At 38.2% G+C, this 15480-nt stretch overlaps 1 protein-coding gene and 1 long non-coding RNA gene across 19 annotated transcripts in view; one reads left to right on the top strand and one right to left on the bottom strand.

Annotated features, from left to right (window-relative positions):
• DTNA (dystrobrevin alpha) overlaps positions 1–15480 on the top strand; it is a 342111-nt gene that overhangs the window by 88304 nt on the left and 238327 nt on the right. For 15 of the 18 annotated variants that reach the window (XM_034996302.1, XM_034996295.1, XM_034996290.1 and 12 more), the window contains exon 1: positions 9653–9912. The exons of 2 other annotated variants lie outside the window; for them this stretch is intronic. The gene's annotated coding sequence lies outside the window, so the exon portion shown is untranslated. Of the gene's footprint in view, positions 1–7866; positions 7936–9652; positions 9913–15480 lie in introns of those variants that run through there. One more of the 18 variants, XM_034996292.1, reaches the window with a different exon arrangement.
• LOC118004763 lies at positions 41–9622 on the bottom strand. Its single transcript, XR_004677677.1, has 4 exons — positions 9262–9622; positions 5988–6124; positions 1667–1750; positions 41–91 (listed from the first exon to the last, which is right to left on the bottom strand). It is a non-coding gene; the product is annotated as an uncharacterized LOC118004763 (long non-coding RNA).

Genomic DNA, 15480 nt, shown 5'->3' with positions numbered 1-15480 from the left:
CTCAAGGTCTCTTGGCAGAGAAGTGCAGGGTCCAAAGCACCCAAAGCACTCTGTAGAAGGGGATCACTCATTCTTCTTCTAACTCATAGATCTGTGGGGAAAGACACAGACAGAGAAGGACTTGAACTGCAAGGACTTCTGTAGTGTGAGGCCCAGGGCAGGGCCTTCCCCCATCTCTTGGCTAGGTTTAAAGGCAGTACTGATGATAACATAGTATTTTGGAGATAGGTGGGAAAACTTCATAGAGAGAGGGCAAATGTGGAGGGCAAATAAAGGATGCTAAGGATGACCTTTGACTCTTTTCCTGGGGCCAACTCTTATAGCTGTAGAGATAATAGAATGTATATATCTCCTCTCTAAGAATAGAAGGTAGCTTCAATATTGATGGGATACTCTAAAAGAAACAGGCTACAGTATATCTTCTAGAAGGCTAATGTCTCTAGATGGCCATATTATAAGGAGCAAAACTAGTGCATAGAATGATTCAAGACAGAGCTTGCCTCAAATAACAAAATACACAAATTTGACTCATATGCGAATGACTATGACAACTCAACAGAGAAATGACATCGCTGTTAGATTTTACATTGCCTTCCAATCAAAAGCAAACACAAAATGAATGCTGATATCATTTTAAGATAATGTTCTTGTCCTGGCTGGGTTATGGTTTAATTGATAGTTTAAGCAGAACTTCAGTTACAAACAAAATTTATTTTCACTTTTTAAGATACATAGTTTTTGCATATGAAGGAATTATTTATAATTATGTATGTTCCTATATTTAATTCCACAGATATATGATGAAAGTATTATCATAAGAGACCACAACCTATGTTAGAATAAAAAGATAACTTTATTTTAATTAAATGTTATACTTCACCATTTCTGATGTAGATAGTTGTATACTTTGGTGGAATTTAGTTTTCATTTTAGCAATGTATATTTCATTTAGCAATGTTGCCTCCCCCACATACACACACCAATGCGAATTTGTTAGGATCACTTCGGAGAGGTTGGAGAATTTGTTCCCTTTTTAAAGGAGTGCTAAAGAGTGAAGGCAGAGAATTGCAGTTGAAATGGTGGATGGAATACATACTTAATTTCACCCTCTCCCTCCCAAAGCCACCCTATACTGACAGTAAACAAAAAATACTAACTGGAATAAAGAAAATGGGAGAGCATAGAACAGCAGAGAGCTGTTGACATATGTTTTGGAAAATGGCAAGGGAATGGATTAAGTGGTACTTGATTTAGCTGAGCAGAGATGTGGAAACCCAGGTGCCTGCAGAGGAGAGGCCAACAAGATGCAAGTGGGAACTCCCTAGAGAACCTGGGTAAGCACAAGGAGTGAAGGCAAACAGGATTGCGGAAGCTAGGGGTGAGATGTGGAGCTGAAAACAGGACTTGGTTGAGATTCTTAACAGCTGGACTCCCAAATCCCCTCTGCAACTTGTGCAGCCTGGCAACTACCCTTCCTCCACCCCTGCAGGAGACAGGAGGTGGGGTGCCTTATTCTCTGGAGTGACTTAACTAGAGAGGCTATAAAGCCAGCAATCTTGGAAAGAGTGGCAGGTGGGGGTCAGGTGTAATACTAAAATCTGTTAGATTAAGTCGAAATCTGCATGGTCAATAGTAATAAAATTACCTCCCTTTCAAACCTTCTTACCTAGCTTTGCTCCAGGACGCTGACAACCGGGCTTGTCCCTCCCAGATAGCACACTGGAAGAGGGGGCTTCTCTGGAAGATCTGACTACCTAGGTGGGGAGAAATCTAGTTACCCTTGAGCATGTTTCATTAAAGGCTCAACTTTGTCTAATCCCCTTACATTAACATCCTAATGCCCATAATACATTGTGTAAGCAGATAACTAGGGAATACCAGATATGGTGGAAGGTTTCTAACATAAAAGAGACCAAAGCAAACAAACAAGAAGTTGAAGGAGGGCGCCTGGGTGGCTCAGTTGGTTGGGCGACTGCCTTCGGCTCAGGTCATGATCCTGGAGACTCGGTATCGAGTCCCGCATCGGGCGCCCTGCTCGGCAGGGAGTCTGCTTCTCCCTCTGACCCTCCCCCCCTCATGCTCTCTCTCATTCTCTCTCTCTCTCTCTCTCTCAAATAAATAAATAAAATCTTTAAAAAAAAATTGAAGGAAACAAAGACTACAGGGAAGAAATGAAAGCTTAAAAAATGCATATTCTCATAGATATTAGAAAAGAAATTGTATCCATGAACCAAAACATGGTGTTTTTAAAAAGGAATGATGAGAGACAAATAGAATTCTTAGAAATTGAACATGTTAGCAGAAATAGAACATTCAGCAAAAGAGAGATGTGGTATTATTCCAGAGAGGAGGTGACAGTAAGAGTAGTGGAAGAGAACAAATAGTAAAATTAGAGACTCCGTTTAAGGGGTCCAACATCCCACTAAAAGGAGTTTAGTTTCAGAATAAAATAACAGAGGAAATAGAGTTCAGAAATCACTTAAGAAATGGGGCGCCTGGGCGGCTCAGTTGGTTAAGCGACTGCCTTCGGCTCGGGTCATGATCCTGGAGTCCCGGGATCGAATCCCATATCGGGCTCCCTGCTCAGCAGGGGGTCTGCTTCTCCCTCTGCCCTCTTCCCTCTTGTGCTCTCTGTCTCTCATTCTCTCTCTCTCAAATAAAAAAAAAAAAAATCACTTAAGAAATATAATAAAATTTCCCCAGAATTGGAAGATATGAGTAAAATCCCTCGAGTTGCAAACACAATCAGTTGGGGCTGGGAGGGGAGGCCCACACCAAAGTTTACTGTCATGAGATATTAGAACACCAGGGATAAAGAAGAAGTAATAGGGGTGTGGGTGGAACAGTCAGTTAAGCTACCGACTCTAGGTTTCAGCTCAGGTCATGATCTCAGGATAGAGATTGAGTTCCCCTGTGTCAGCCTCCATGCTCAGCTTGGAGTCGGCTTGAGATTCTCTCTCCTGCTCCTTCTGCCCCTCCTTGCTCATTCTCTCTCTCTCTCTCTCTCTCTAAATAAATAAATCTTAAAAAAAGAAGAAGAAATAATAAATGGATCAGGAACAGAATGACCTCTTGAAAACTAAAAGACAATGAAGAAATTCCTTGAAATTTCTGGAGGAAATGTATTTCTAAACAATGAATTCTGTATCTAGTCAGATTAGCAATAAGTGGAAGAAAAGAATAAAGATATTTTCAAGCATTCAAGTTCTCCAAAAATTTATTTGCCCTAAGTGTCTTTCTCAGGAAGCTACAAGGGGCAGTCCCAGGATGACAGCTCAGGAGTGCTGTCGCCACAGTAAGGACCTCAGGGTGGGGCTGGGGGCCTGAAAAATATAGTTGACATAATTGTGTATATGAAGAGGAATGTTACATATTTAATGAGGAGTTTGAAAAAAATGTAATGATGGGCAAATAAAAGTTAAGCACACAAAAATATGACACAACTACCAATGTCAGAGAAAAAAACAACTGAGTGAAGGAAAGGAAATGGAGTCATAAATCCCATGTGGTTTACATGTGAACAATATATGCATAGCCAAGGTAATGTAAACACTGATTAGTGCTTCACCTAGAATTGTTTTGTATCTAAATTGGGAAGATTAAGGAAAGGAAAGTGTGTGTGTGTGTGTGTGTGTGTGTGTGTAAATGAGAAAGAGGGAGGCAGGGAGGGAGAGAGATATTAAAAGCACACCTGCTGGAGGAAGTGGTATTAAGGAGGGCACATTCTACATGGAGCACTGGGTGTTATACGCAAACAATGAATGATGGAACACTACATCAAAAACTAATGATGTGATATATGGTGATTAACATAACATAATAATAGAAAAAAATTTTAAAAAAAGAACTAAAGATAAGGATTTAGTAGGAGACCAATAGATAATATCAACATTGGAAAAATTTTAAAAAGCGTATGAGAGTATCGAGTATCATTTAGGAATATGGAGTGATTGTAATAATTAACAGTTAAGAGTTGAAAGTGGTTGCCTCCGGGATTTACAGATGGGAAGGGGTAAGGATGGGATGGGACATTCTTTTAAGCTCTATCAATCTACATGGCTTTTAAAAATATGTGCACGAATTTTTTTAAATATATGAAAGTTACATTTAAAAAACTGAATGCGATAAGTACTAGAGTTCAGTGGTTTTCAAACTGTGCTTCCCAGGTTCATGGATGTTTCCGCAGGGACTGCTTTGTAGAAGAGGGAGCTGGGTCAGCCTCCCACATGAGTCTCTGCTAAAGGAGCACTCTGCCTTGTCATTGTTAAGTTTCCCGTGAACTAATTCCTTTGAACAAAGGGTTCCATAGAAAACACCACCAACAACAACAAACAAGTTTGAAAAGCACTGATTAGCCATGTGCATATCTGGAGAAAAAACTGCTCCCAGACAAATAAGCTGAATATAATAACTATCAGACTTGATCCAGTCTCCCTATCCCTTGTCATTTCCTTTTACTGCACAAAACAGAATTGTCCCATTTCTAACTCTTGATAAATCTCAAGAAGCTTGGAGTAGAACCAGTTTGTTAGTGTTTCAAATATGGGCCAGACTTATGATTATGAAATTTTGCATAGGTTTGAAATGATGATATTAAGTACATGCTTGTTTCGCTCCCAAACCAAATTGTACCCTCACTTCCTTAGAGGCATCAAGTATGACATACATTGCCAGAGTTCAAATAAGTGGTACACAGGGGTATCTTTCTAGCCCAAGGATGACTTTGGACATTCTAGTTTTGTCTAGGGAAGGATATGTTTATGATTGCACTCTAAGGGCTCCTGGTTGGCTCAGTTGGTTAAGCATCTGCCTTCAGCTCAGGTCATGATCCCAGGGTCATGGGATCGAGTTCCGTGTCGGGCTCTCTGCTCAGTGGGGAATCTGTTTCTCCCTCTCACTCTCCCTCGTGCTCTCCCTCTCTCTCTCTTTCAAATAAATAAATAAAATAGTTTTAAAAAAATATAGAAGATCAAAGTGCATTTAAAAAAAATGATTGCACTCTAATGCAATCTGGTCCCACAGGGTTGGGTTGATTCTGGGGTTGATTCTGGTCCCACAAAAGAAAAATATCTCTACCCTAGCTTAAAGAAAAAGATACAAATAAAATCTTTATTTTTTTGACAGTTCAATTTTATTTTATTATGTTATGTTAATCACCATATATTACATCATTAGTTTTTGATGTAGTGTTCCATGATTCATTGTTTGCATATAACACCCAGCGCTCCATTCAATATGGGCCCTCTTTAATACCATCACCAGGCTAACCCATCCCCCCACCCCCATCCCTCTAGAACCCTCAGTTTGTTTCTCAGAGTCCATCGTCTCTCATGGTTCTTCTCCCCCTCCGATTTTCCCCTCTTCAATAAAATCTTTATTTTTAACACAGAAGATAATCTTTTGTAAACATGGAGTATTGGTTGTTTCCTGAGCTATTGAGCCTCTCAAAAACAAAACGTCCTTATCTTGGTGAATTTAAAAAATCATATGCTGAAACAGACACTACTAAGAAAGCTATTCCCTCAGTCAACCAATGTCTATCTCTCCCCCGCCCCACCCCATATACACGGTGTGAAGTGTTGTACCTCATCTGTGGACTTCCATTATTCCTCAATCTAACATAACTAAAAGTATCTTTGAAAAATAACTACGCATAATTTTATATAAGGAAAACATATAATACAGATTTATTCATTTTATATATCTTATATATTCTACATATTTTACATGCATATCTCATTTGAGGTTGGTAACAACTCTGAAATATATATTATTATTCTCATTGTAAAGATGAGGACATAGTAGCCCTTGGAGTTTGACCTGTCCCAGGTTGCATGGCTGCCAGGGGTAAAGGCAAAAGAAATCCATGTTTTTGGAGTATCTGTCTACTTGGGCCAAACACCTCTTAATAAAAAGTCTTATCCTTGTCAAAAGCATACATACAACATAAACAATTCCAGATTACATATATAGAATGATCAACTCACCCTGGTTTGCTGGGGTTTTCCTGGTTTTAGCACTGAAAATCCTGCATACTAGGAAATCTCTCAGTTCCAGTAAAATTGGGATGGTTTGTCACTTTACATATAGAGCTCATCTCAGGAGACTGTAATAGATACCCATCCTGGGAACAGAGAGAGATACAGGAAACGAAATGCAAGTAGAGGAAACTGATCAAAAAAGTTTATTTAGAAAAGGGTGAAGATGATTTCTTACCCATTCCAAAGAAAACAATTTTAGCAACCACAATAACACAACAAAACAATTAGCATTGACTTAGACATGTGGTGTCCTTTCCCCCAAAAAAACATTTAAAGCAAATTTTGTGTCCTAAAAAAAAAAAAAAAAAAGTTTATGTAACCAAATATATCTGTAGATTTAAGATCCATGTCAGTCTGAAAGCTGGAAGTCCAATATCAAGACACTAACAAATTCAGTAGGTGAGGGCCTACTTCCCGGTTCACAGAGGGCCACCTTTTTGCTGTGTTCTCACGTGGTATAAGGGACAAAGGAGCTCTCTGGAGGTCTCGCTTGAAGGGCACTAATCCCATAAATGAGGGCACCACCCTCAGGACCTAATCAACTTCCAAAGGCCCCACTTACTAACGCCATCACATCGCAGATTTTGTTTCAATATATGGATTTTGGGGGGGGGACACAAATATTCAACATTTAGCAAGTAGTATATACATATTTTTAAATATATTATATGTGAAAGACCAAAAAAATCATCTGCAAAACCATCCTCCTGAGAATATTACCTATGCTAGTCTCTTAGGGATGTCAGCAAGGAAAAAATAACAGGGACCGCTTGATTTTCAATGCCCAGATTTTTCATACACATGGATGTCTTACAGATCAACCATAAGATCTGAGTTTGAACACCTTACTCACCCCTGTATGGAGCCTGCTACCAGCATTTGCCATCCACAGAACTGTGCTAATAGAGATTATTTCTGGAGAATGGAGGACAGATTAACTGCTTGTTCATGATAAATCAAGGGTATTTGATTTGCCTGTTACATGCCCAGTTTTCTTTGGAAACAAGCCCTGGAAGCTATTTTTCTGATCAAATCCTAACTCTCGCGTTAGTACTTATGAAAGAGAAAAATAACATTTACTCATGATAAAGACTGAATTCTAACAATTATAAATCTTATCAATTACCTTGTGAAGGTTAGGGGGAAAAGAAAAGAAGAAAAAAATTTCCCATTGTGCTCACTCAACCTTGAGGTTGGACTAATGCAGACTGTTCTAGAATTCCCATGATTGCCACAGATGAAAACATAAGGGGAGATAAAGTTGGTAACCCAAGGAGATATCTGATTGATAAATGTTACACTATAAGGAATGGCTAGTAACAATTCAAAAAGAAAATGATTACAATTCACTAGCTAATATGAAATATTAGAAGGACCTAACATTTCCTTTTTTCCTCTGTTTTTCTTAGAAGCCAGCAAACTCAACAGGAATGATCTTAGCAGTATTTTCCATTTTGGTATTTAGAACTAATCGCTCTCACAGACACAAAATTTTTGATTTTTTTTTTCTTCAGTAAAGGGACTCAGTACCTAATATAACTTCCATATAATCTTTTGGTTAATGGCTTGAAAAGAGATAATTTTTTCCCCAAACCATTAAGATAGATATACAGTGAGCCAATATATAACAATTTTCCATAAATTAAAATATATACTTTTACATAAACAGTTCTTCAGTTTCAAAAAATATTTCTTGAGCATCAGTTACATGCTAGTGTTCACTCAGAGATACAACATAAGTGGATAGCGTGGCTGAATGTGAACCAGATGGCCTACCGCCGACCCCGTCCTCTTGTCCTAGTTCACGTGTGTTTTGACACCATCCATTAGCCTTGGGGAGGATTGTTTTGATAGAGGGAAGAAGACACACAGGCACAGGGACATGTGCTCTCTGGTGAGTGATTATTCTTTTCTCTTTATTTATGAAGTAATCTGGATATGCCTATCTATCAGCATTGCACATAGCTTGAATGTCCCTAAGACAATCAATTTTGGGAGTAAGAATAAGGAAAGTTTCTTCCTCCTCTACCAACTTCTTTGAATTTTTTTTTAAAGGACATCTAGTAACGGGTTAAGGAGTGAGCGAGCTGGTAGGATGCCAATCTCCATTGGGCATCAGAATATCACCAAAGTAAATTAGTAACATAATGCCAGTTAATCAAGTGTTTCCTCGTGGTTCCCTAACATGGTCTTTTTCAGATGTGGTATAAGACCACCTGGAAGAGAAAATGTAAAACCAACCACAAACAAACAAAGTGAAAGCCTTTTTGGAGTCAACCTTTTGCTGCTGAATATTTCTGAGATGTGTGTGCAAGTTGCAGGGAGCAGCTGCGACCACACCACTACCCTGAGCCCAGCCAGCTGACAGTTGCCCAGAGTTGGCAGCCACAGCCAGATGAAATTTGGAAAGCCAAAATGCCTGGGCTTGTGGTTTGTCTGATTGCCGAAATGATAAACACTTTCTCGGGCCTTTCAAGAAGTTGTCTGGTCCATAAAATGGCATACAATAAATTCACTCTTTTAAACATGGAGAGGTACGTTATTTGCTACAACAGCAAAACTTTTGGCCCCAGTGGCCACTAAATAAATATTAAACACAACTTTATTAGTAGTGATTTGAAGGGACTATATGTTATTAATCCTTGTCCGACCCTGTTTGAGGAAACGTATCTTTTTCTCATTTCCATTCACTCCGTTTTTGTTTGTTCACACATGTGTGTATGTATGTGTGTGTATGTGTGTGTGTTTGTGTATGTGTGTGTGCCTGTGTGTGTGTGTGCATGTGTAATCCTCACCAGTTTGCAAGACAGTCCTGGAAAAGAAGACTTGACAGGGAGATAGAAGTGTTTTTTGCACCCTCTTCTCCTGCTGTCTGCAATATATAATATAGGATAATTGAAATCAGTTTTTCCACAATTCTTATGAACTTCTCTCACAGAAAAGCCATGGAATTGAACAGCTGCGCTCCAGAATACTGTCAAGCAGGCAGCATGACTGTTTCTTCCCACAGTGGGGTCCCAGCTCATTGACTAATAAGGAAATTCAACTTTTAACACAAGATTTGCCATTTCACTTTTTTACTGCACGCATAGCCATTTGGGGTAAAATTATATGTGAATATTAAAACTTAAATGCTGTGTGACATCAAAGATATCTGTAATGCCCCCAAATATTCGCTCCATTCTTCTCAAAGTTAAGAAAAAAAGTCCAGGAAACTTACTTGTTCATATTATGTGTACCTGGGGAAGTTTTTCATGCAGAGCAACAGAACAAAACTTGAGCTGCCTTGCTTTCTGCTTCCAGGAATGCCAATCAGAGAACATTCTTTTTCAGACAGCCAAGTTTGGAAGTCAGTTGGTTTCTGGCAGTAAGAAGGGGGGAGGGGACGGCAGGAGGAAAAGCACAGTGAGTCCTCAGGCTGAGCTGAAGTTTCCAAGTGTTTCTGTAATAGCCATCAATGAAAGCATCTCCTTTTACCCACACAGAGACAGGTAAAAAGACAGCTGAGTAAATGGGCATTAGATGTAGCAGCAGCGGAAGCTCAGTCAGAGGAAGGAGGCGGGTGGAGGGAGGGCGTTTGAACGCCTGCCATTGGTGAGCTTACCAAAGGCATCTGCCAGTGGGACTTCAATGGAATGTGAAACCAAATCATTTTCAAGTTAAAGATAGACACAGTATACACCAGGATCTAGAAGCTGGATTTTAAACTCCTATCGCTCCCTAGAATTTGAGAGAGTTCTGTTATGATCTCTGTAGTAATTAACAATTTGGCCAAAGTTGGTTTTTCAAGTGACTGTGCTAAGAATTCATGTATGGTCTGGATGTCCTGGAATGAAAAGGATTTGGGAGCTCCTGGTGTACCTACTCTAGGGTAAGTGAAAAGATTGGCTTTAAGGCACATCGCTTCTCTGGGAAGGTTAACGTTGAATTTTTCTTTGTATTTGTGTAAATGAAAAAGTGATCATGAAGATTTTCCAGTACTGTAACTTTCTTACCTTTCTTGAGATATTTGGCATTTTACAAGTTATGCAGCAGAAAGAGAGTGTTTCAGCTTAGTTTTGAAATTTACTTTGCATGTCTGTCACTTCAGTTTTGCTTTATTAGCCTTACTTACATTTTCCTCCCTTAATTCCTTAAACACGCTGCCGTTATTGAATTACAATGTCAGTGGTTCTATGTCACTACCCCCACTGAATGTCACTGGGTTTACGATGCCATTGGTTGCAACTGTCTTATTGTGAGGGGAGGGATTTCCTTGCATGGCACAGTGACCCTTCCTAATTTAAAAAATGAAAAAGGAAAATAAATAAAAGAAGGGAAAAAGAGGTGGTCTAAAGGTGGGACGAAGTGTATAAGGAGCCTTTTTAAGATAATCTGTTTTTTTAAAAAATGAGAAAAAAAATAGGCAGTTTTCCATTGAAGAGAACAATTTATTAATAGAAGTTATTTTTTGATGTCGCCTCATTAATTCCAAGCAGGTTCTCTTCCTCCAAAACGCTGATATTTGCTAAGTGAATGGAGGCGTTCTGATTATGTGAAGCTTGAGAGTGGAGGAGGGAGAGTTGTCTTATTTGCTATTACCACGCTGTGTTTTAAGGATTTCAAACTTTTTTCTTTAAAAGAAAGAATGACAAACTTCAGTTCTCTTCATGTTTTGACCATGTATAGGTTTTGTTTCTTATTTTGTCGAATGACCTCTCAGCTCTGCTCTTAGAGACAGCTTTCCCAAACTTGCACAGCATTCCTTCTGAGTAAATACTGTCCATAATAGTCACAGAGGACATGGTGTGAATTGGAAATTCTACTTTATATGGGGAAAATAAATCTGCTGACGTTCTTATTACAGCGTGGGGCTGAACAGTTGTTAAATGGAACTGGCTGGATTTTGCTCTGTCAAATAGACCAGATTCTAATGAACTAAGTCGGCTAAACGAAGTACAAACAATGAATGACTTAACACGGATCTTTCAGTTTTGATAAGAATAAATAATACGCTGCATTATGCTTCTAAAATGAAAAATGAGCATTATACGGAGAGAGTCACTTGATTTTACAACTACCGAATGATCTAGCAAGACCAAAACCAAATGTGAAGTTGGCAGGGCTCAGTTTTGACGTCCCCACCCTCCTTTCTCTGCCCCCTTTACCTCTCCCCTTCCAGTCCTCCTTATCCTTCCGGACCCCTGAGGAATATCACCGCTCAATACCCTTTTTTTCTTGCAGTCAAGACCTATCTTCCAGAAAGTTGCAGTGAATTTTCACTTCATTTCTCTACAAGCGGATGGTACCTTTGTAAATTTTCCCCAGTGACATTGACTCCTGTTCCCCTTGCTTCACCCAGCTGAGTCCTGATCTGTTGATAGTAGGAGTGAGCCTGGCAGAAATCGTAGGTGTTTCCAAGAAATTTGTGAGTGCAAGCGTGTGTGCGCTCACCATATACATGTGAACACACACAAACACACTTCCAGGTGACTTTTACTCAACTGATATATTTCTGATTGAATTATACATATAAATAAAATTATATCAGGCTTTTCAGTATGGGGTTTTGTTTTTGTTTTCAGTGTGTCACAAGAAAACCAAAAGAGAGCACAAAATTTTAAATTCTAAAATGCAAGAATTTTAAACCATGAGGTCAAATAGTGTTGACAAGGACGAGTATTTCTCTACTGCTGTCGTGTCACTCATAGTTTCTAGTCCCCTGCTGAAATTTGTCAATCTTGGGCTTTATTTCGTTGAATATAGTACATGTAGTTTTATAATATATGTCTGCTAATTCTAATATCTCAAGCATTACTCGATTTGACTGCCAGTTTTACTCATGGTGTCTTATTTTCTTGGTTGCTTAGATATCTTTGACTATCTGTTGGAAATGTATTTTAAAAATCACTTGTAAGAATAAATTGAGACCTAGTGGGGATGATGTTTTCCTCCAGAGGGGACTTTGGTTTGCTTCTGGCAGGCACCTGTGGGCAATATCAGACCAGAATTTTCTTTGTCAAAGTGCAACACCCAAGTTTCCTGAATGACCCCTGTGTAAGAAACAAGGCTGCAAATCTGTGTGAGGAATCATTTTGGGGGGGTTCACTCCTACCCTGAAGGAAGATATGGCCTTTTGAGATTCCCGAGTTAAAGCTGTGTTAGTTTATTCATGCCCTCATCTGAGGACCGTGGGCTTTGACATTCCCACAAAACCCATAAGGCTACCCAAAGTGCAACTGGTTTCACAGATTGTTGTTCCCGATACTTATATGCCCAAAGGCCCAAGCTTTCAAAGATAAGCTGCCTCTCTTGAGTTCTGGTCTTCCAAATTTCTGTGTGTCAAAACCTCACCCTCTTATTAGCTCTTTGCTGTTTCAATATTTTAAATATCTTTAGTTAGTGAGAGTGTCAGTCCAAATTATTTCATTACTGTTACCAGAAAAGCAAATTCACCCTACTACTTGTATAGTCATTTTTTTAATATACTCGTGCTAAAGAAGGTGTTAGGCAGTCTGCTAACATCATTGATGATTTGGGGTACTTTTTCTGATTTTTAGTTTGAGTTGTGGCCTTTTGGAGAAATTTGCAAGTGCATGGAGGATTCATGTTTCCCAACCTTGTTTGAGCTGTCAACAATACTTAACAGTCCTTTTATTTGTCCCTAGCTGACCCCTTTCCTTAGTCATCTCTTCAGTCTCTCTAATCCACCCCACCACCATCACTGACAGCTGTTGACCTTGACTCCTCTCACTTTCTCTTGGCCTTTATCCAAGTATCTCCACATTTTAAAAATTATCTTAAATATATTCCTTCCTTTCCATTCTCCTTGCAACTGCTCTATTTCAGTTCTTCATCATCTCACTTGGGTATTACTATGGTCTCCCAGTTGTTCTGCTGCCTCTAGGGTCTACTCCCCAACACATCTCCCACCCTGGGACCAACACACCTATCTTCTCAAAAACATAGACATGAATGGATTGCCCCTTTACTTAAAAATCCCTAGTAGCTCGCCATTCTCTTCAAAATAAATTCCTTAGTATGTCTTAAAGGCCTTATCACAAAGCTTCAACCTATTTGTCTAATACCCTCTCCGCTACTTCATTGGTTATCACCAATACTTTACTTGCACATAATTTCTGCCTCCAGAATATTCCATACACTATTATATCTCTGTGCTAGTCTACCTACCTGCCCCACCCCTACCCCAAATACCCATTGTTCATCTCCTTTGTGGATAAATCCTACTTCTTCAAGGTTGACCTCGTAAGTCACCTTCCCTGAATTTTCTTTACTTACATAGCTCACCCACTATTCTGGGAACCTCTGATGGCAGGGACTGTGTCTTGCTCATTTTTGTATTCTCAGTAACTGACACGTAGAAACCAGTCAATTTAAGTTTAAGGAAATGAACAGACAACTATTATGAGGAAGTTTTTTCACAACAATTCCTTATTCACTTTATTCTTTTTCATTCTAAACATCATTATTCTTTTGAACTTAGACTCTTTTTCTGGAATCGTGATCATTAATTCTCCTCTATGTCAAGTAGAGTCAGTTAAAAATGCATGTGTTTGTTTGGTTATTGCTATTTTGTGGGGAGGAGGCCATCTATTTCCATTTTTGGCAAATGAGACTATATAACATCATTGTGATGAAGAGAGAGATCATAGGAAGTTTAAGTATAAATTACCTGTATGTTGTCAGAGAGATTCACAATAACACGGAAAGTCACAGAGTTGGAAAACTGACATGTTTCAACAAATCTAGCCCACACTGCTGGGTAACACAATGGAAAAAGTCAACCTGACACAACTAGATCAAAATAATCTCACTGCACACAGCCTGAATCTGAACCATCGGAAAACACTGGATTGTTTTTCAGATCACAGTGTGGTGCTAGAAGGAAAGCAGTTGATTGCTTATGTGATATGACATTGTGACCCTAAATTTAAAGGTGGCTGAAAATTTTCGTTTGAAAACTTTAAGGATTTAAATGTTAATCTCATTTTGCTATGCTGAATTTAAACAATAACAACAACACTGCATTTAATTTTTACAAATTGAATATAGCTGGTGGGAACCAGAAAGAGAGGAAATACAGCTTATTAATCTCAGGATGTTTAACTAATTTCATATTCCTCAGATCATTTGTAAATTTGTCACACATTTATTATATGCTTTTGACATGCCAACACCTGAGATTTAGAAAAATAAGAAACTTGGTTGATATTTTTTCTTATACAGGGCTTTCCTACCTCCACAAAGGAAAAAGCCCTAAAATGGATGGAGTCAGAAAATGTTTTACATATAAATAAATAAATAAATAAATAAATATTATTTAAATAAAAATCTTTGAATCTAATCAAATGTTCAAAGTCAGTATCTAGATGAGAACCCAGATTTCTCTATAACAAAATATGAAAATATAATATTTTCTTTTTTGCCTCATCAGTAAAAAAACAAATAAGACTAGCTCTTGAAAATTGGTTGATTTTTAAATCACAGCTTTCAAGTAACTGAGCTAATTTGTTTTATTAATTCAATAAATCTCTATCAAGCTCCTAACTTGTGACTTAACTGTGCTGGATTAAGAAATTATTCATCTAGTCCCCTTCACTGGACACTGACCCTGGAGTATGTCATGTTAAAACAGTGGATGTCATTAACAAATTCCTTTATACTATTTTCTAATTTATATTCTTAATTTATTTGTGCTAATCTCCATACTTGTTAAAAAGTCACTTTGCCTTTCTTCAACAATTAGTATTTTCCTTTCAGAATGCTAAGTTTGAGGAGTCTTGGGGTTATTTTAATTTTTTTAAAATCTATTATTTAGCAGATGTTCTCTTATAGAATCATTTAAAGAGACCTAAACAAATTATTTTTTTAAAAAAAGTTATGAGGAACATGTCTTTTTATCGCATAGGAGACTGTGTTGTATCTTAATATAAAATATAAGTACATTTATTTGCATAAATAAAGTTGGACTTTGCATTCTTGCAAGATGAATATGGTGTGAAGATGACTCAGGGACAGCCTGAGTCACAAAAGCTTTGTAAAGCTTCATGTATTCTAAAGAGGGCAATAGCTATTTTTACTATTTTTCTTTTTTAGTCTCATTTTACTGTTTGTACCTCATTCCTATGTAATGTAGTAGCACATAGGTTTATGAGTGCCGAAAGGGTGAATTCACTGAGTTAATCATAGTTCAAGAACACAGATGCTAATTGTATTAAGAGATGGAGATTAATTTTGAATGAAATCTATCTTCTAATAAATATGAACTTCCTAGTCCTAGACTGTTCATTGCCACCCATTTGTAGAAACATATTTACTCATGAAAAGATGTTGTTTTTAACACTTCAGATAAGTGTAACAATTCTCTTCTAAACAGCATCCAATGTTTTATACAGATGATCCTCCTTCTGACCAGTGGTCAGATGGTCAGTCAGTCATA

Source organism: Mirounga leonina, unplaced genomic scaffold (assembly GCF_011800145.1).
Source record: "Mirounga leonina isolate KUSES-001 unplaced genomic scaffold, KU_Mleo_1.0 Mir_93, whole genome shotgun sequence".
Taxonomy (NCBI): domain Eukaryota; kingdom Metazoa; phylum Chordata; class Mammalia; order Carnivora; family Phocidae; genus Mirounga; species Mirounga leonina.
The sequence above is the reverse complement of the archived record's forward strand: the minus strand, read 5'-3'. Positions and strand labels throughout refer to the sequence as shown.